Source organism: Bufo gargarizans, chromosome 3 (genome assembly GCF_014858855.1).
Source record: "Bufo gargarizans isolate SCDJY-AF-19 chromosome 3, ASM1485885v1, whole genome shotgun sequence".
Taxonomy (NCBI): Eukaryota; Metazoa; Chordata; class Amphibia; order Anura; family Bufonidae; genus Bufo; species Bufo gargarizans.
Window position 1 is genome coordinate 70,729,625 of NC_058082.1, and position 21,293 is coordinate 70,750,917.

Sequence of the window (21,293 nt, forward strand, 5' to 3'; positions counted from 1 at the left end):
GAGTCCCCGATGTCGTCTGTCACTGTTCACACTTCCCGCGTTTCTTTAGCCGGAGTTCCTTCTTCATCCACGCGCTATATCACAGGATTTTATTGTACTCACAGGAACTGAGAATAAAATCAGTATATAAAATATCATTCCATGAAAACCCAACCCAGAGTTTCACAAGCTACATAAGGGAAAGTGTCATCAGAAAATAAACTATTGTTTAAATTACATTTTTATGTTTAACATATTCTTAAAGAATTTTTGGTGATGTTATTTTAGGCCACTAAGCCTAATAATAGGCGGCACTTCTTGGTCTGTACAGGTCCCTTTACTGCAGTTATCTGCTTATTTATACACAGAGTTCACATCATTACCGGCAGGATTAGATTGACAGATAAGACAGGATCCACCATTCACAATAGGCAATTGTCAGAGCTTATCTATTCCTTCCCCATACAATGACCTCTGCACAGGTCACAGATCATGTCCAGAAAGCTCTTTCATAGAAGTCAATGAGGTCCCCTCCTGACCATTATGTCTATGGCCCATGGGGCTGTAAATCAATTTTCTTAATGCTTTTCTAAATGCTGTTAAGAACAGCTCAGGCAAGATGGCCGCCCCCATAATCATGTTCAGGAGATAGAATAAAAATTCTGCAGTCAGAAAATAAAATCAGATTAGAGAAAAAGGAGATGTGTTACTCAGTGGCGTGCCTAGGGTGTTTGGCACCCGGACGGGTTCTTTCTATGGCACCCCCCCAATACTTCACAGTAGTATTGCCCACTGTGCCCCCGTGATAGTAATAATGCCCAATTTGCCCCTTCACAGTAATAATGCCCATTGTGCCCCTTAATAGTAGTAATGCCCACTGTGCTAGTAATGCCCTCTGTGCCCCCTCCATGGCAGAAATCCCAATTGTGCCCCCTTCACAGTAATAATGCTCATTGTGCCCCCTTCACAGTAATAATGCCCTCTGGCTCTGTGCCCCCTCCATAGTAGAAATACCCATTGTGCCCCCTTCACATTAGTAATGCCCTCTGTGCCCCCTCCATAGTAGTAATGCGCTCTGTGCCCCCAGCCCCCAGCTGTTTGAAGAGAGGGCAGCGCTCATATGAGAGCTACTTTCTCTGTTCTGTTCACCTGCTCGCCATAGCATATGCAGTGATGAGTAGGTTTAAAAACATACTTGGAAAACATTACATACAGCACTACAGAACATACATGGTCATACAGCGCCACATACCTCTTCCATCCAGTGACTTCTCTTCTCTGATGTAGATATTCTATTTCCTCTTCTTCTTCTGTTAGACCAGACCGCCATGGTGACTTCTTTCAGCCGCGCCTCGTCTCTGCAAAGTTCAACAGACATCTTATTTGCTTACTTTTCCATCATCCTCCCACCTTCTAAACACCCCATCCTGCCACCCCCAATACTGTGTCCACTGTGCTCCCCAATACTTTCCTGCAGAAACAGGAGGGGTAAGTACTGTACAGCGCTCACAGCGCTTCTCTCCCCCTCCTCCTGCAGACTAGTGAGCTCTTCCATTATGGAAGCGCTCACTAGTATTCTCTTTATAAGGCAACTTTTACACTCGCGTTTTGTGCGGATCCGTTTGTATTATCTGTAACATAGCCAAAATGGATCCGTCTTGAACACCATTGAACACCGTTTTCTATTGTGTCAGTGAAATGGATCCGTCCCCATTGACTTACATTGTGTGTCAGGACGGATCCGTTTGCCTCCGCATGGTCAGGCAGACAGCAAAACGCTGCAAGCAGCGTTTTGGTGTCCGCCTCCAGAGCGGGATGGAGGTGGAACGGAGGCAAACTGATGCAAACTGATGCATTCTGAGCGGATCCTTTTCCATTAAGAATGCATTAGGGCAAAACTGATCCGTTTTGGACCGCTTGTGAGATCCCTGGACGGATCTCACAAACGGAAACCAAAACGCCAGTGTGAAAGTAGCCCAAGATGCACTGCATCTTATAAAGGGAAAAGCAATTAGCTCTTCCATTTGTATTAATGGAAGCGCTCATTGCTTCTGTTCTGGCACCCCCCTGGGGGCCGGCACCTGGGGAGGACCGCCAACCCCCCCTGGGCACGCCACTGGTGTTACTAGCTTGTTTCAACTGGCAGATAACATTTTTCATGATACATTTCCTTTATGTTCTTCCTACAACACAATCCTTTTATATCCACCCATCTCTCTTAAGCCTGTATTACACTGGCTGATGGTCGGCCAGATCATCGCTAACAAGCGGTCGTAGTAACGCTTGTTAGCAATGATCTGGCAGTGTAATACTGCCGCTGATTTCCCGATGAACAATCAAACGCTCATTCATCAGGCAAACGATTTTCAATACTGTTTGCCAGCGGCAGATCATGCTGTGTAATCACAATCTTCTGCCGGAAAACAACAAGTCAGTATGGGGATGAGCGATGGCATTAGCGATCGTTCCTCCCCATACTGTGGGGGAGACTGCTGCATTTAATAGCAGCCATCTTCTCCACTGACGATTACCAGTAAGGAACGCTTCCTGCCTCACAACTGCCTGCAAAATCTTTTAATATAATACTGCCCTTTAGCAGCTGGTCTCATTAACCTTTCCACACTATTGACTACATGCTAGGAACCACCAATAGACCGTGACAAAACTAAAAAAAAAAAAATAATAATAATAAAAGTACATCCTAATAAATAAATAAATTACTAAAATGCATTGTAAGGGTGCATTCACATCACCGTTTAACTTTCCGTTCTTCTGATCCGTCAGAAGAGAGAGAGAATAAAAAAACAGGATCCTGTAAAAAAAACGGATCATGTTGCATCAGTTATGCATAGGATCCATTTTTTTACAGGATCCAGTGGAAAAACGGATCCTGTTGCATCAGTTGTCATCCATTTGAGCCATTTCCATCTGAGATCCATTTTTTTAGATGGAAACAAAAGTACTGCATGCAGTTTTTTCCCGTGTAAAAAACGGATCTCAGACGGAAATGGCTCAAACGGATGACAACTGATGCAAGTTTTTTTTACTGGATCCTGTTTTTTTTTCTCTCTCTCTCTTCTTCTGAAAAACGGAAAGCTAAACGGTGATGTGAATGCACCCTAAAATGTACAAAAGTTTTTTTTAAAAAAAGGTCAGGTGACAATCTGAACCAGATTGGGGATACACGTATCCACCTTACGTCACTGACCTCCTCACATTCAAAAAAGTTTAACCACATGATATCTTACACCGATCACATTCGGGATGCTCTCAACCTATCATAATCGGAATACCCTAATTCTTCTTCAATTCATAAACCTCTCTCAGTCCAATTAAATCAAATATGATTTTAAATCAAATTCCACATTTAACCTTTGCAGAGTTCCCAGATTATAGGTCCATTCAGCTTCCCTCACATTAATACATACAGGGTCTTCACCACGCCATCCCGTCTTTACGACTTCCAGACTACAACACTTTAACACATTTGGGTCCTTATTATGATGCTCTTTAAAGTGCAAAGAGATGCTATGCGTCTCCAATGTCTTGCCTAATATTGAATACACGTTCCTGAATTCTCATTTTCAACTTATGGAGGCACCCCAGCATGTAGAGTATACCAAACTATCTCATCTCCAGCAGAAGTGTAGCTATTGGTTGACTTTTGAAGTTGTATCACGTTTGAAATGACAGGGGTTTGAATATAGAAAGTATTTCTGCACAAAAGTCACATCCTGTATGATGCTCTCAGGTATCACACCAGACAGGTCACAAAGAAATTTTAAAAAATATTCTTTGCATAAAAAAAACTAAAACGATTGCTCTCATTGACATTTTCTTCTGTTTCTTGTATTCCATGTGAAACAGGGTTGGACCTTGGGTGCACCAGAGGAAATTATTCTAAGGGACCAACCCCTATATCATGATAATAATATCTAATAGGTTTTGATTAAAAGAAATGGAACCTAGTGGCAAGTGTTTGGCCCCAATGTTTTTTTTTCTCTGGATCTTTGGGGCCTATTATGGTATCAGAGCCTGGGCCCACCAGAGGATCTTCTGGTACTCTCAGTCCAATGCTGATGTGAAATAACAATTTTGGGGCATCTTTTCTTAGAACTCTACATTGTACCAATCCCTTGTTATTCTTCTTGGAAACATATAAATAACTGTTGGGCATTACCAATTCCCCTTTCAATTTCCCTAATAATCCATCAACCCCTTCATCACTCTTCTACGTTTGATAATAAAAAACAAATGCCTCCCGCCGTGATCAGCAAGGAGCAACTGATCATGTTCTCTGTTGGATGGAGATGCCTATGACCGCTATTCTCAACAGGTTGCAATGTATCCCTTTTTCACCACATGGTAACTTTTTCCTGCTTCCAACATACCTGTATGTCCAAATGCCAGGGACAAGTAGTGTATCTTTGATAGTAAACTGATCCATTCCAACTGATAAAGTATTTCGCTGGTAGGAAAAAGAATACATTTTGCTTCAAATTTTTTTAGCCTACCAAAATTCTACAATATAACTCGTTTAAGGGCAGGGTAGGTTGGTCCTTCAGGACTATGCACAGTAGCCATTTTTTGTATATTTTAGCACACTTTTTTTTATTTTGGACTATGAAAATAATTTTTTTCATGACTAATATGTCTTTCACTTTTACCATGTTTGTTAAAAATATTAGGCTTAAAAATTATCTGTCTTTAATTATAGCTTTTTTTTTTCTAACATGCCCTATTATAATAGAATTATTTGCCATTATTTAACATTTATGTTAATATGTCACAAGTACAATTTAGGGTAATTGGGTTGGGGGCTTAGGAAGCAGAGGGTTTACTTACTGTTTTTGTATAAATAGTTTGTCCAGCAAAGACCATTGAGGGGCCTTATTATAGCGCTTGAAAAGCACTATATTAAAATTCCTCATATTCTTATATTTTATTTATTTTTCTCCAGTTTTCTGTGATTAATACAGCCCAAACCAATTAACGTACACACTCCGTTCATACTGCATTTCAAAGCTCTCGCACCGAGAGGTGTGCTATGTATTTTTGGAGTCGATTGGAATTGTCCTTTTTGATAAATCTACATTAAACAATTATCCCATATAAATGAATGGCAGAATGTTCGGAGAATCAAATTTCAACAGCCAAGGATGATATTCCAGTCACAGTCTATATACCACATAGTCTCAATGACACAGCACACATGCAAAGCCCCTCTACTCTCTCACTTTCTCTCCCTCTTTCTCACACACACACACTGTACTGTAACAAACGTACCTGTCCGGGCTTCAGCAGCGCGATCCTCAGCCTTGGCACAGCCGCACCGGGAGAGACGCGCTGCTGAGCCACATCCCCTGGTGACGAGACCACATCCTTAACAACAGAATGCAATGCTGTGTTTCTCCCCGCAGCGAGCGTGTGCTGGGAGAGATTAGCAGTGGGCTGATTGCTCAGCTACTCTATTACTGTATGCTAGTGTTTCTGACTAATGGAGCGCCGTTTGGTACTGAGTAGTCCGTCTGGTTCTGATGTCGGCTTGTCTTCTAACCACTCTTTGTCTCTCATTTTGGTACTGCGTAGCCCAACTGGTTTTGACCCATTTACATACTACTCTGTATTGTGTTGGTCTCTGCACTTATATAGCATTAGCGCTCACTGTCCTTGTCATACCCTTGTTACACACACTTTCAGCTCTTTTCAAGCACTATGTATTTTCTTAAGGAAATTTTCCCACTGTAACTGAAGCTGAGAGGGCTTAGGGACCAGGACCACACACACCATAATTATACAGCAAGAAACATGCATCAAACCATTTGAATGTTATTTTCCACACTGGAGACCATTTTCCACATATTTTACATGACAGTAAATATCTTTGTATATATTCTCAATGCTTTGTATATATTCTCAATGCTGGATTTACAGTTTACATCCTCTGCCCAGAAGCCAATTATTGGGAAGTAAGCTCTCCTTCCCGACAGTTGCCTGCTCGTTAGTGGAGGTGAAGCCTCCATGGTATGAGGACGAGCAATGGCTACTGCTACAGCTTATCCTCATACATCTGCATCGTTTCTGGGCAGCAGATCGCTGTTTAGATACCATCATCTGCTGCCCAGAGACGATAATTTAGATGTCAGCATGAATGATTGTTTCACCCAATGAACAAGTGTTTAGCTTGTTCATCAGTTGATCTTTGTCATCTTCAGATGGGCCAATTATCGTAAAAAAGCATACATAGGAATAGCCCGAACATCAGGCAGTGTAAACCCAGCATAACTACCAGTGTGCTAATAGTGTGCAATAGTGTAATACTGGTCAGATTGGGATTAAATCCTAATTCTATAGCCAGCTTTCTTGTAATTTTTAACTGATGCTGGGTTTACACGGCCTGATCTTTGGGACGATTATTGGGAATGAACATTCCCATGAACACTCGTTCCCGATAATCTGTCCGTCTAAAGGTGCCACAGATCACCCAATCAATATGTGAAATGCTCGTTCATCGGTTGAAACAATAGATTATGCAGACACCAAAATTATCTTTTCTGGGCAGTGGATTGAGCTGTCTAAACCATTCTCTGCTGGCCAGAAACAATGCAGCTGTAGGAGGATGAGCGATAGCTGTAGCCATTTCTCGTCCTCATACTGCGGAGGTCATTGCTCCATGTAAATACAGCTCTTTACCTCCACTAACGAGCAGCCAATTGTAGGAACGCTACCTTCCCGATAATTAGCTGCTGGTCGGGGCATGTAAATCCAGCATTAGGATTATATTTTTCTTGCACAGTTCTTGTATTTGTTCCCGTCTTTACTAACTGTATATATTTTTTTTTATTGAGAAAGAAGGTCCCATTTAAGTTGTTCCAGCTCGCCTCTTCTGCGCCTCTATCTAGTTTAATGGCATCAAACAAGAAAAGCATAGTGTTGTATATATCTGCATTGTGGCTTTTTTATGTACATACACCAGTACGGGCTCCTGATTTATTCAGTTGCAGTTATGTTTATGTTGTTTAGCGGATGTGCTTGACTGGAAGCCAGTTTAATCTTTTCACAGTACAGAAGTTTTAGTGGCTTCTTCTTGCCCTACTTCCGTCAGCTATTTTTTTCTGGCTGACATGTGTATGCTGTAAAGTATAGAGTGAGCTGAAAGATGAAAGGAAATTTTTCCTGAGGTCTATCAAACTTTTGTAACAGCAATGTATTTTTATTTTATTTCTATCAATACTTAAATATTTCTATTCTATTATACTTAAAGGGGTTCTCCGGGAATTAAGAAATGAAAATACTTAAGCATTACTTTATTATAAATATATTCCCAAATACCAATTATTAGTTATAATGGCTCATTATGTCTGGGAAGCAATCAGGGGAAACAAAATAGCCTCTGTCCCATTAGTTCACACAAAACCTGTCCTGATCACACATGAGGACAAGTTACTTTGCAACACTGAGCTAAAGAGCTGTCTCATCCTCCTCTCTACTTGTCAGGGATTTTGATCCTGAATACAGATAAGAACTTTAGCTGAATCTCTGGGGAATTTAGTTCATGAGCAGACATGAAGTGCAGAGAGGACGGACAGGACAGACTGTGGTAATGTGGGGCTGTGGTAATGGAGACTGTAAACAAGTGCTGCTGCTCATTATCCACACCTCACTCTTCTCTCATGTCTCCTCATCATCTCCATTCTTACAGAGATTTACCTATATTCAGGATCATGATTCCTGACAACCAGAGCAGAGAGGAGGATGAGGCAGCACTATGGCTCATTGTGGTGAAGTAACTTGTTCTCCTGTTAGGACAGGTTTTGTGTGTACTGATAGGATGGCGGTCATTTTATTTCTCCTAATGATTGCTCCCTAGACAAAACAAGCCATTCTAAGTAATGAAAAGCATTTGTGAATATATTTCTTATAAAATAATATTTATGTATTTTCATTTTTTTTTTATTCCTGGAGAACCCCTTTAAGGGCCTGAAAAAAAAAAAATGCAAACATCATATTGTATTGAATAAGCCAATTTTTATTTAATATATATACACTGCCGTGTAATATATATACACGATTATCTTTCAGCTGTCAATAAGTTATTAAACCCCAACTGGTGCAATGAGTTGCTTCTTATTTCTTAAACAACCATGTCGAAAGACACATCTCGTGGTCGTGGAGAATATGTTAGTCTGTTTGAGAAGGGTCAAATCATTGGCATGCATCAAGCAGAGAAAACATGTAAGGAGATTGCAGAAACTACTAAAATTGGGTTAAGAACTGTCCAACGCATAATTAAAAACTGGAAGGATATGGGGGGACCCATCGTATTCGAGGAAGAAATGTGGAGGGAAAAAATCCTGAATGATTGGTGATCACTTAAACATTTGGTGAAATCAAATCGAAGAAAAACAACAGTAGAACTCAGGGCTATGTTTAATAGTGAAAGTAAGAGCATTTCCACACGCACAATGCGAAGGGAACTCAAGGGATTGGGACTAAACAGCTGTGTAGCCGTAAGAAAACCACTAATCAGTGAGGCAAACCAGAAAAAAGGCTTCAATTTGCTAGGGAGCATAAAGATTGGACTCTGGAGCAATGGAAGAAGGTCATGTGGTCTGATGAGTCCAGATTTACCCTGTTCCAGAGTGATGGGCACATCAGGATAAGAAGAGAGGCAGATAAAGTGATGCATCCATCATGCCAAGTGCCTACTGTACAAGCCTGTGGGGGCAGTGCTATGATCTGGGGTTGCTGCAGTTGGTCAGGTCTAGGTTCAGCAACGGTATGTGCTCAAGAATGAGGTCAGCCGACTACCTGAACATACTGAATGACCTGGTTATTCCATCAATAGATTTTTTCTTCCCTGATGGCACGGGCATATTCCAAGATGACAATGCCAGGATTCATCAGGCTCAAATTGTGAAAGAGTGGTTCAGGGAGCATGAGACATCATTTTCACACATGGATTGGCCACCACAGAGTCCAGACCTTAACCCCATTGAGAATCTTTGAGATGTGCTGGAGAAGGCTTTGCGCAGCAGTCAGACTCTACCATCATCAATGCAAGATCTTGGTGAAAAATGTATGCAACACTGGATGGAAATAAATCTTGTGACATTGCAGAAGCTTATCGAAACAATGCCACAGCGAATGAGTGCCGAAATCAAAGCTAAAGGCGGTCCAACGAAATATTAGAGTGTGTGACCTTTTTTTTTGGGTGGCAACTTATTTTTGGACAGGCAGTGTATATATACAGTACAGACCAAATGTTTGGACACACCTTCTCATTCAAAGAGTTTTCTTTATTTTCATGACTATGAAAATTGTAAATTCACACTGAAGGCATCAAAACTATGAACTAACACATGTGGAATTATATACATAACAAAAAAGTGTGAAACAACTGAAAATATGTCATATTCTAGGTTCTTCAAAGTAGCCACCTTTTGCTTTGATTACTGCTTTGCACACTCTTGGCATTCTCTTGATGAGCTTCAAGAGGTAGTCACCTGAAATGGTCTTCCTACAGTCTTGAAGGAGTTCCCAGAGATGCTTAGCACTTGTTGGCCCTTTTGCCTTCACTCTACGGTCCAGCTCACCCCAAACCATCTCCATTGGGTTCAGGTCTGGTGACTGTGGAGGCCAGGTCATCTGGCGCAGCACCCCATCACTCTCCTTCATGGTCAAATAGCCCTTACACAGCCTGGAGGTGTGTTTGGGGTCATTGTCCTGTTGAAAAATAAATGATGGTCCAACTAAACGCAAACCGGATGGAATAGCATGCCGCTGCAAGATGCTGTGGTAGCCATGCTGGTTCATTATGCCTTCAATTTTGAATAAATCCCCAACAGTGTCACCAGCAAAGCACCACCACACCATCACACCTCCTCCTCCATGCTTCACGGTGGGAACCAGGCATGTAGAGTCCATCTGTTCACCTTTTCTGCGTCGCACAAAGACACGGTGGTTGGAACCAAAGATCTCATATTTGGACTCATCAGACCAAAGCACAGATTTCCACTGGTCTAATGTCCATTCCTTGTGTTCTTTTAGCCCAAACAAGTCTCTTCTGCTTGTTGCCTGTCCTTAGCAGTGGTTTCCTGATTCACACAGTCTCCTCTTAACAGTTGTTCTAGAGATGTGTCTGCTGCTAGAACTCTGTGTGGCATTGACCTGGTCTCTAATCTGAGCTGCTGTTAACCTGCGATTTCTGAGGCTGGTGACTCGGATAAACTTATCCTCCGCAGCAGAGGTGACTCTTGGTCTTCCTTTCCTGGGGCCGTCCGCATGTGAGCCAGTTTCTTTGTAGCGCTTGATGGTTTTTGTGACTGCACTTGGGGACACTTTCAAAGTTTTCCTAATTTTTCGGACAGACTGACCTTCATTTCTTAAAGTAATGATGACCACTCGTTTTTCTTTACTTAGCTACTTTTTCTTGCCGTAATACAAATTCTAACAGTCTATTCAGTAGGACTATCAGCTGTGTATCCACCTGACTTCTCCACAACGCAACTGATGGTCCCAACCCCATTTATAAGGCAAGAAATCCCACTTATTAAACCTGACAGGGCACACCTATGAAGTGAAAACCATTTCAGATGACTACCTCTTGAAACTCATCAAGAGAATGCCAAGAGTGTGCAAAGCAGTAATCAAAGCAAAAGGTGGCTACTTTGAAGAACCTAGAATATGACATATTTTCAGTTGTTTCACACTTTTTTGTTATGTATATAATTCCACATGTGTTAATTCATAGTTTTGATGCCTTCAGTGTGAATCTACAATCAGGAGCGTACATAAAAATCACTGGGCCCCATAGCAGGAATCTAAATTGGGCCCCCATTCCCCTTTAATAGCCCCTCCCTTTGTTCCATGAACTATTCTTGCTGCTGCGTTTTATAATTTATGCCATCAGGGCCGGATTGGGATTACAAAACAGCCCAGGCACACAAAAGAGGTATAATAGATGCAGTGTGTACAGATGTATATTATATACAGCAGTGTACAGTTATATGAGGTACGCGCTATAATATATGCAGTGTGTACAGGTATATAGTATATTCCCTAGTGTTCTGATATGTGAGGTACAGGGTATAATATATGCAGTGTGTACAGGTATATAGTATATACAGCAGTGTACTGATATGTGAGGTACGGGGTATAATATATGCTGTGTATACAGTATATACAGTAGTGTAATATGTGAGGTATAATAGATGCAGTGTGTACAGGTATATAGTAAATACAGCAGTGTATTGACACCTCGTACCTCACATATCAGTACACCGCTGTATATACTATATATCTGTACACACTGCATCTATTATACCTCATACCTCACATATATAGTATATACAGCAGTGTACTGATATCTGTACACACAGCATCTATTATACCTCATACCTCACATATCAGTACACTGCTGTATATACTATATATCTGTACATATTGCATGTATAATACTGTGTAATATATGCAGTGTGTGTGTGTATGTATATATATATATATATATATATATATATATACATACATACACACACACACACACACAGAGCAGTGTATTGATGTGAGACATAGAAGGTATAATACTGTAGATGCAGTGTTTACAGATATATGTGGTCAGTTATACATTATGGTCACTGTGTGTGTGAGGTACATGAGGTAGTAGTGGTCACTGTAACTGTCTGAAGTATTATATATGAGTGAGCAATGAGTAAAAACAGGGCATGGAGGGGGGGGGGTAAATGATGAAAAGTGGAGGACCTCCTCTTACCACTCCAGTCCAGTCTGTATGAATTAACGCAGAGCTGATTGTGAACTTCTAATACTTGCTGTTAGGGGTTGAAGGACCTGGGATGATGTCATCACAGGTCCTGGCAGATATACCTTTGAAACCTAGGAACTACACCATTTTTGGTGCAGTTCCTTTGCTAGATTCTGCAGGACCTGTGATGTTGAATATGATGTCATCACAGGTCCTGGCAGATGCACTGTTCTAACCTGGGAACTACACTTTACACTGTGCAGTTCCCTTACAGGACCTCTAATGACATCATCAAAGGTCCTTTAGCTTTAGAAAGATAAATAGGAGCAATTAGGGGGCGGGGCCTCTCCTCCACTCCTCCCGTCTGTCTATATGGTAGGTAGCCACTGCTCAGGGGGAGGAGACTCAAGGGAGGGTAGGGCTGGCAGCAGGGAAACTCAACACTGGGGGGCGGGCCCCGGGCCGGCCGCCCGGGTTATACAGGCACAGTACTACTGCAGGGCGGGTCCACAGGCGGCCGGGCCCCCTGGAGTGCCGGGCCCGGTCGCAAGTGCGACCCCTGCGACCCCTGTATGTACGCCACTGTCTACAATCTTCATAGTCATGAAAATAAAGAAAACTCTTTGAATGAGAAGGTGTGTCCAAACTTTTGGTCTGTACTGTATATATATATATATATATATATGTTAGTTATTTTTGCTATTAATATTAGTTGGTTACAAATTATCATTAATTAATGCTTTTTATGAGATTTGGAGAAGCAGCGCCTCTCTTGTCCATGGGCTTGGTCTGATTTTAAAGAGGTTTTCTGGGATTTTAATATTGATGACCTATCCTCAGGATAGGTCATCAATATCAGATCGGCGGGGGTCCGACACCTGGCACCCCCGCCGATCAGCTGGTTGAAGAGAAGGCCACGCTCCGTGCGAGCGCATCCTTACCTTCATTGTTTACCTGCTTGCTGTAGACATTGCAACGGTGAGCAGTTGTATCTACAAACTGTCCCATTCACTTCAATGGGATTGCTCCTTCCTATATACAGATGCACAACCCCAACAGTCACAACGTCAGATTACACATCGTCAGTTACAATAAAAAGAGTTCTTCCCATATTAGACATTTATTGCACAGACTGTGTATGCAGCACATTTACTGTATGACAGGTAGGGGCCTCACTTATGGGATTACAATCTCACAGGTGACCACCAGAACAAACAATATTTAACTGCCCTAAGACAGCCTTAGGGTACTTTCACACTAGCGTTATTCTTTTCCGGTATCGAAATCCGGTAAAGGGTCTCAATAACGGAAAAAAAAACGCTTCCGTTTTGACCCAATACATTCTGAATAGAAAGCAATCCGATCAGCATGGATCAGGATGTCTTCTGTTCCGTCCCTTGTACAGTATTTGACGCTTGCTGCGGTATTTTTTCCGGCCAAAATTATGGAACACCACCGCACTTGCCGGATACGGCATTCATTTCCATTGAAATGTATTAATGCTGGATCTGGTACAAAGTGTTCCGTAAATTTGTGCATCGCCGGATCCGGTTTTCCGGTCTGCGCATGCCAGGTTCTTTCTAGCTTTGAAAAAATTAAATACCGGATCCGTTATTCTGGATGATACCGGAAAGACAGATACGGTATTTCAATGAATAAGTCTATCGGATCCGTATTCGTAAAAAAAAAAGATATCCGTCTGCACACGGATTTCCCGATCTGGCAGGCAGTTCTGGCAACGGAACTGCCTGCTGGATCCTAACAACGCTAGTGTGATAGTACCCTAAACTGCAGATGGCATGTGTCCCCAGCCACAGATTTTATACCCCTTCATAAAAAAAATCCACATTTTAGCAGCAGGACATTTTTAGTTTCAACACCCTTCTTAATATATTTTTATTGTTATTTGGGTTCCATTTTTTTAAATACCAAATGCAATTCTCCTGCACAGTTATAGATATAAATGGTAGCCTCTTCACTGGTATGCTCTGCACTTTACTAGCTTTTGACACCTGTTCACATGGTGCAGTGCTATGTGGTTCCTTTTGTTGCCATTGGACTGTACCTGTGGGTTGGTGAGGCTCACTGCCAAGGGGGCTTGGACTGCTAGGTTACCCCACTGTGTTGTGGCAGGGTGTTCGCAACGTGGTGCTGCATCAAATTAAAGTAGAGACCCACTCAACATCTTGACGTGGTGAGTGGGCCTATGCATTTTGATCAAAACATATACAGGTGTCCTCATGTAAAGTTTATAAATGATGGTGTCTTATACAATTCATTATTCTGAAGAGAAATAACTCCATGTAATGTATAAAACTGATAAGATATTTTTACTCAAATTATTGCTTTTAAAGGGGTTTTCCAGGATGCAACAATTACCTCACCAATTCACCACTGCTGTCAATCCTCTGCTGTTCCCAACCACGCTACGCCCCACTTCCTGCCCTCAGCTTGATAAGACAGGAAATGCCTGGAGATGCCCCACTCAGCCAGTCACTCACACCGCTACGACCAGTGATCAGCTGAGTGGCAACTACATCCATTTCCTGTGTGTTGATCCTGGAGCAGGGAACGAAGAGTAGTTTGGACAGAAGCAGTTTCTCGTGACACATTGTGCTTCATGACAGTGGTAAATTTGAGTCCATATATTTTTTGACAGCTCCTTAGGAAATCCAGTTCTGCTATACACCAGTTTGATAAATTACCCAAATTATGTCTATTAGGGTCACAATTTTTTCAACAGTACAGTACCTGCATCATTGGGGAGGACAATGGGCACAGTATTGGGAGTGGCAACAGGATGACACTGTCGGGGCACGAGGATGGGGAGATTGATGGAAAAATCTAACGTGTCTGTGAAACAAACTCTGTAGAGACGAGATGCGGCTGAAAGAATTTGTCATGTCGGCTTGGGTCCAACGGAGGAGAAGAGGAAAGAGAAGGTTTACCTGACAGGATGTAAGAGATATGTGGTGCTGTATTCTCCTCCAAGTCTTTTTTATTATAATTATATGTATTTTAAATTTGGCGATCAAATTGCAGTTTAGGAACCAATTCGGGTTATTTTTTTTTAGTCTGGAGATGTCATATGGCCTAGGAAGAGACTGTGGCGCTCACGAAACTAAAATGAAGGGAGGGGCCCAAATTGGGTAGTCAGCCCTTGGGCCCATTATGCACTTAATCTGCCCATGACACTGACAGCCTGCCTATGAGACTCAGCCAGGGGGCTGAGTCTCACATACGTCCGTAGATGGCAAGCCCCGATTCCTGTGGAAGGCATTGGGCTGCCTTCACAGCCATTGGGCTGCGGTGACGGGGACCTATACCCTCCACAATCACCTTCTGACCGCAGCATAGAAGGGGTTAATGCAATGGTATCTGCGTTTTTACTGATGCCGGCGTATACAGCTGGGGCCCGGCTGTCAATGATTTCTAGGCCCCTGCCTCTGATTGGGTGGGCACAGCTCCTGTACCCACCCGATCAGAGCATCATACCTGTATGGCGCTGGGGCTTAAGTGACATCCACCAGCACCGTACATGTACGGTGAAGGTCCTCTATGGGTCGAACCTATTCTGTCCTCTTTTAAGAACAATTTGCCCTACAAAGTTTCCAGAGTCTTATTTTTTATGACTTGGAAAACAATTCATTGTGGGGATTCTATGGTGAAATCTGTGAGGGAGGAAATAGCTGGTCCTGACACTGAGGTTTCAATAAGAACAAATATGTCTGGTGGCCTGGAAAATAACTATGAAAGAAGGATTTTTATTTTTAACCACTTCATTACCTGCCAGTCAGGAGCAGGATGGGGTAATTCACTGCAGGCTCAGCAGGGGTGTGCGTTCACATCAAGAAGAGTGCTCCTCTGTCCCTACTCCCCATTGAACCACCCTTCTACAACGATGCCATGCAGAGAGATCACTTTGCCTGGTCTCAGAGATCCTTACTGTGACTGCAGTTGTCTAAAAACAATGTAACCCATCGCTTTTATACATCCATACATTTATAACTGTCCAGCTGAGTGTTACCGATTGGGGGCTTGTCCCTGAACAGTCTGAAATTATCCAATCGCGATCAAATGTTCACGAACTGCGCGTTCACGGCGGGCCCCATTCACTTTAATGGCAGGCGAACCTGAAAAAACCTTCAAGTCATATTTGCAGCCACCAAATACTTACTAGAAGTGCACAAATAGTCACACAACATGGACAGTGACATGTAGAGGTACTGTAGATTCACGTGGATAGCTCACCACCTTTCTCAGTGTGAAAAAGGTGCTCTAGTCTGGACTGATCACCCAATCAGTCAAGGTGCGCAGTAAGGAAAAGTATATACAAGACTGGCACTCACTATGTGGGTCACATCAGCAAAATTTAATGAATCAGCACAGTAAGATCAAGCAGAAAAAATATACGATGTTAATCACACTTTAAAAAGTACAATGTTGATCATACTTTAAAAAACCACAGTTCCGGATAATGTGGGGCGCATGCATTAAAAGTAATCACATACAAATCGCACTCTAAAACATATAAAAATTTAAAAAATATGCAATCCACTGGCAGCAGGTCTCTGCCTGTGAAGTAGGGTTCTGCGTGTAAAATAGGGCCCTGTGGAGAGAATTCCTTCAGGCGCTGTGCTATGGAAAGTTGTATTGGCCAAGTACCGCTTGTATCTCAAGTTTAATCCTGTTTGGCAAAATATTGCTCTTTGACAAGAAAAATTGATACCGTCACTAAGGCACTGTCCATTTGGATTTCACATGGAACGTTTGCTTAAGTAGTGCAACTGCAGAAAGTCTGTCCTCCTAAAGTGCAGTGTCCACACTCAATATATCGCAATCCAATCCGACAGGTAGCAAAACGCCTTGGTAGAAGTTATATTGTGCCCAGTCTGTTGTGGGCAATGGCGTGTGGTGGTCGATGCTGTAAGAGTATGCAGCTTACTGGTATATCGTCGTCCTCGGCAATCCCATATCTCAGCTGTCTACTCACCACCGTACGGCTGTAGCTGCTCCCTCAGCGTCCTCGCTCTCTGGTGCGTCTCATGTGACTCTTCAAGAGATATTGCGAGGTTTGGCCTCTTGATCCGATTCGTTGGTGAGATTATACTCATGGATTGAAGAGATTTGGAGCGCTCCAATCTTTAAGTCTGTTTAGGTGGTCCGAGAAGTATCCAGGTTCTTGTCAGTGCAGGGGTATAACTCCAAACGCGTTTCGGGGACTTCACTCCCCTTCCTCAGTGGCTTCACCCCTGCTAAAACGTCACATCCTTTTATATATCGCCATGGGTCCTCTTCAAAATCTGGACTGGAGCATACATTTTACTTGTTGCGGTATCTATGCGCCTTCCATGCGGTTTTTGGCCAACATATGCGTTTTTTCTATATTGTCCTCATATTATTGCAACTAAAATAGGCAATGAAGGAAAAATTGCTGCGGGGTTGCTTTTGTTTAAAAAATGTATTAAAATATAGAAAAGTTAAAAGTATTATCATTATAGATCTAGCTTTTTAGACAAGGGGGAGGTACATTGTCCTGCAGTATACCATAGATCCATATGCATAGGAAAAGAGGTTTTCATAGGAAAAAAACCATGTTGTCATGGCCTTTATATGCCCGTGCTCCAGGCAATATGTCGGGAGAACGAAAAGAGCTTTGAGAGTGAGGATATCGGAACATATATCTAATATCAGAAAAGGATATTTGAAACACTCACTCTCAAAGCACTTTAAAGAAGTGCATGGACAAGATACCACAGGGCTGACTTTTGTGGCTCTGGAGAGGATCGACAAACACTGGAGAGGTGGGAAGCATATCGAACGGATGTCGAGAGCGGAATCTAAACAGATTTACGACTTTGGAAGTATGATTCCGGCAGGCTTGAATGCAGAACTTGAGATTTTTGGCTTTTTATAGGTCTAGGGCTGTGTGCCTTTCACCCAATGGGGGATCACATGTCTGGCCGTCTATTGGCACTGTGACCCCCCCTTGGGGATGGGCCCACATCCCCGTGTCTACTTTTAGAAATCAAGACCGCTTCAAAACCATAAGAACTCTAGTGTACTATTCCACTAATATATAAAGGCCATGACAACATGTTTTTTTTCCTATGACAACATCTTTTCCTATGAATATGGATCTATGGTATACTGCAGGACAATGTACCTCCCCCTTGTCTAAAAAGCTAGATCTATAATGATAATACTTTTAACTTTTCTATATTTTTATACATTTTTTAATCGAAATCAACTTTCAATTTTTCTTTCATTGCCTATTTTAGTTGCAATAATATGAGGACAAAATAGAAAAAACGCATATGTTGGCCAAAAACCGCATGGAAGATGCATAGATACCGCAACAAGTAAAATGTATGCTCCAGTCCAGATTTTGAAGAGGACCCATGGCGATATAAAAGGATGTGACGTTTTAGCAGGGGTGAAGCCACTGAGGAAGGGAAGTGAAGTCCCCGAAACGCGTTTTGAGTTATACCCCTGCACTGACAAGAACCTGGATACTTCTCGGACCACCTAAACAAACTTAAAGATTGGAGCGCTCCAAATCTCTTCAGTCCGTGAGTATAATCTCACCAACGAATTGGATCAAGAGGCCAAACCTCGCAATATCTCTGGAAGAGTCACGTGAGACGCACCAGAGAGCGAGGACGCCGAGGGAGCAGCTACAGCCGTACGGTGGTGAGTAGACAGCTGAGATACGGGATTTCCGAGGACGACGATATACCGGTAAGCTGCATACTCTTACAGCATCGACCACCACACGCCATTGCCCACAACAGACTGGGCACAATATAACTTCTACCAAGGCGTTTTGCTACCTGTCGGATTGGATTGCGATATATTGAGTGTGGACACTGCACTTTAGGAGGACAGACTTTCTGCAGTTGCACTACTTAAGCATACGTTCCATGTGAAATCCAAATGGACAGTGCCTTAGTGACAGTATAAATTTTTCTTGTCAAAGAGCAATATTTTGCCAAACAGGATTAAACTTGAGATACAAGCGGTACTTGGCCAATACAACTTTCTATAGCACAGCGCCTGAAGGAATTCTCTCCACAGGGCCCTATTTTACACGCAGGACCCTACTTCACAGGCAGAGACCTGCTGCCAGTGGATTGCATATTCTTTACATTTTTATATGTTTTAGTGTGCGATTTGTATGTGATTACTTTTAATGCATGCGCCCCACATTATCCGGAACTGTGTTTTTTTAAAGTGTGATTAACATTGTACTTTTTAAAGTGTGATTAACATCGTATATTTTTTCTGCTTGATCTTACTGTGCTGATTCATTAAATTTTGCTGATGTGACCCACATAGTGAGTGCCAGTCTTATATATACTTTTCCTTATCATGGACAGTGACATGCCAGAGGGGGATCAATGGCAAAAAATATGTATTTTAATTAGGGGCAATTTTTAAGAGTCTTAAAGGGAAACTCTCAAAAATGTGCCCTGCTGGAGTCTAGAGAATTTTTATTTTAGACCACGGGAGTACAGGCCCCAAAAATTAGGCATTCATATGACAGAAAAGGCCTTTTATGACCTGTATATACATATGACAAGGGCCATTCTTTGGTCTGGGTGGTGGCGGATATGTGTGGGCTGGCATGAGGAAATTCAATTACACGTGGTCATTACAGGTGTTGAATTCCTCCGAGATCCATGCCTCATTCATTTTTAGAAATGTTAGGTAGTCCACATTGTTGTGAGCTAGGTGAGTGCGCTAATCGGTCACGATCCCCCCTGCTGCGCTGAACATCCTTTCGGACAGGACACTCAACGATGGGCAAGCCAAGAGTTCCATGGCAAATTGTGCCAGCTCTGGCAACAGGTCAAGCCTGCACACCCAGTAGTCTAGGGGTTCCTCGCTTCTCAGAGCATCAACATCGGCCGTTAACCAGATGTAGTCGGAAACCTGTCGGTCTAGGCGTTCCCTGAGGCTGGATCCGGAGGGCGGCTGTCGATGGGTTGGCTGCAAAAATGATCTCATATCCGAAGTGACCAGCACATCTTCAAACCACCCTCTTCTTGCAGGCGTGGTAGGATTGGTACCCACACCTGTTTTGCTGTGGGTGGAAATTTCTCTGCCAGCGCCCGCAACAGCAGAATACAGCATCTCTCTCAGCAATGCTGCATTCTGCCAGCCCTCTGTAATGCTGGTAACATGTCTGCCGTTTTGTGTTTGTGCCGGGGGTCTAAGTACTTTGCCACCCAGTACTGGTCCTTGCCCTTTATGCTTTTTATACGGGGGTCCCTCTTCAAACACAGGAGCATGAAGGCCCCCATTTGCACTAAATTGGAAGTGCCCTGGCTCCTGCTCATCGCCCAGGTGAATGTCATCCTCTGTTTCCTCCCCCCAGCCACGGACAACACCAGGGATCCCTGAAAAGTTTAAAGTCCCCCTCAAAGCCTGCTCTTCTTGCTCCTCCTCCTCATCCCCCCAGCCACCATCCTCCTCTGACTCCTCTTCACACTCCTGACATGTCTCAGATGGAGTAGCCCCCCTGGGAATTCATTCAGCATTGCGACTTCCTCATCTTCCAGCTTCTGCTCCTCGACAGCTTGATCAATGGCATGACACAATGCACGCTCCAGAAAGAAGGCGTAAGGTACGATGTCCCTGATGGTGCCCTGGCTGCGACTGACCAGTTTGGTGATCTCATCAAATGGCCGCAGAAGTCTGCATGCGTCGCGCATAAGCAGCCACTGGCGCATGAGCAGCCACTGGTGTGGTGAAAAGAAACCAAGCTCCCCAGAACCTGTCCTGCTGTAGCGTTCGTACAGGTAGTCATTAACGGCACGTTTCTGCTGGAGCAACCTATAAAGCATATAGAAGGTGGAGTTCCAGCGCTTTGGGCTGTCACAAATCTGACGTCAGACGGGCAGGTGGTTTCGCTGCTGAACTTCAGCAAGGCGAGCCATGGCCGTGTAAGATCTCCTGGACCCCGGGGTATTTGGCCACGAATCGCCGCACGACTATGTTCAGGACGTTGGCCATGCTCGGCACGTGTGTCATTTTGCCCTGTTTCAGTGCGCTCAGCAGATTGGCACTGTTGTCGCACACCACTTTACCAACTGTCAAATTGAGCGGGGTTAGCCACTGATCGGCCTGTGACCACAGAGCTGAAAGCAGTGCAGGAACGGTGTGGCTCTTGGCTTCCAGGCACAACAGCCGCAGCACAGCATGGCAACATCTCACCTGGCACATCAAATAGGTTCTGGGGAGCTTGGGGGGTGCAGCGGAAGAGGCGGTAGCAGTGGAAAAGGAGGAGTCAGCCAAGGAGGAGATGGAGGATGGAGTAGGAGGAGGAGAAAAGAGGCAGGCCTGCATGCAATCCATGGCGGTAACACCAAATCCAAACGGGTACCACGGGTTACATGCTTGACAGCCTTCAGAAGGTTAACCCAGTGAGCAGTAAAGGTTATGTACCTTCTCTGCCCGTGTTTGCTAGACCACGTGTCAGTGGTCAGATGTATCTTGGCACTGACACTGTGTGCCAGATTCACTTGCCGCTGAACGTGGCCATATAGCT